The following is a 2,022-nucleotide window of genomic DNA, read 5'->3' on the forward strand; positions in this document are numbered from 1 at the left end:
CCTGAAGCTCCGGTGTCGACATGACCCTGACTGAGACCTGAATCTCCACTGGACCAAAGACTGATACTGGAAGATCTGGTGGACCACAGCCACCTGACTTTACAATTATTTAAATATGACCATTGTGAGACATCTGCAAGAGCTTCTGATATTCTTTGTGAAGGTCTGTGGTTTCTCCCAAAGGTGGGCGGGGCCATTTGAAGGTCGCTCCTCTTTATTCCTTGAACTCAACCTGGAGCTTTGTTGGAGAAACGACCTCAGACAGTCAATCTGAACCGAGCTGCAGGAGTGATGTTCAGAGGTTTAATGGGTCATTCAAAGTTTTATTTTTTTTATGTTCGCAGATGTCTTTTAAGAAACTTTTTATTATTGTACAACTGTTCATTTTTTAAGTTTCAGGTTCTGTTTATTTACACTACCCATGTGTCACTGAAGTTACTGTTTCATAAATGCTCTGACTGAGCATCCGGTTACTGACGACAAAGTTTACACATTTTAAATATCATTTATAATTACTGGAAAGGGAAATAACTTTTTTTTTGTTGTTCCCAAAATGTCAAAATTTTCTGTAAAATAATGAACGTGGCACGAAAATACAGAATTTCATTTTATTTTACAAATGATAGGTGCTTAAGCAAATTTTTTAAAAATACTTCTCAAACTCAACTTTTGCACATAAATATTTACAAAATTAGGTAAATATTGTTATTAACTAAGTTTTATGTATGTGAATGATTCTGTGCCCTGAGACGACTTGTGTTGTGGATTGGCGCGATATAAATAAACTGAATTGAATTAAAATGTTTTCAGGTTTTATTACAAATGCCAAAGGATTTTAGATAAAAAAACCATCCAGATCAGGACATTTCAGCTGAGAAAGTTCACAACTCCTTCAGATTTGAGTCTGGAGGTGAACTGAACCCTTTTTAGTGCACACAGAACCTGATGCCCCAATAACTAATGCAGAAACAACAGTGACAGGGCCTGAACGGGACTGATCAAGGTCGGGGTCCACTACCCCAGACTCATGTGAGCTCATGTTTGATTGTCTCAAAGTGTTTCTGTTGAGTAACTGGTGGTTTAAACTTAAGCTTTTTAAATGTTTGTGATTAGGTCATTTTTGTAATTAACTGGTAAGAAAGAATAAACAGTCAAACGGGAGTATTCTGTAAATTATTAACACAATGTGCTGATCAAGGCCTCTTACTGAGAAGTATAGAAAAAAATGTTTGTCGTAGTAAACAAATTAAAATAAAAGCATCAGTAAATCATCTCTAAATCTGATTTGTACACCAGCATTTTTGAGTTTGACATTGTTCTCAGTTGTAAAGGTCAGGGGTCAGAACTGGTTAGAGCCAACTCTTCTGTTGTTGACATTTGGATACAGAACTGTAAAAGACAGTTTGTGACATAAAACATGGACTGGCCAAACCCTGCACCTACATCTCTGAGCCTCTAGTGTGCAGACACTGAAAATGTCCCCATGAGTTATACATAAATATATATATATATATATATATATATATATACAAATGAAAAGACCAGATTCTTGGGGGGTGGGGGTAGTTAATAAAAACTATGAACTATGCAGACCTATGTTTTTTTTAAATGTGGAAAAATTAAGAATAGAAATAAAGCATAAAGTTAAAGTGAGCATGTTTTACTCCTTGTACATGGTCCAGTATTCACATATTTGCAAAAGAAATGACGGGAAAACTGCTAAAACTAGTCCCTTTTTATTGTCGTTTGAATAACAATCAATAAAATTGAGTTTTATTTTAATTTTGGTCAAAGCTTCAAACAGCCTCTGCAGACGGACCAAAGAGCTGCAGGTTCCAGACCCCTGGTCCAAGTCAACCGTGACTGCAACCAAGTTAGTCATAACTGAGCTGACCCAGTGTACTGCCTCGTGATTGACGAGAGTCTGATCCAGATTATTTTTATTTTTTTAATAATGTGGAATTTATACACAAACACAATCCACTTTGTTTAGAATTGGCTAGAGACTTTCAATGACTATGC

Source organism: Nematolebias whitei, chromosome 6, assembly GCF_014905685.2.
Source record: "Nematolebias whitei isolate Nwh7 chromosome 6, NemWhi1, whole genome shotgun sequence".
NCBI lineage: Eukaryota > Metazoa > Chordata > Actinopteri > Cyprinodontiformes > Rivulidae > Nematolebias > Nematolebias whitei.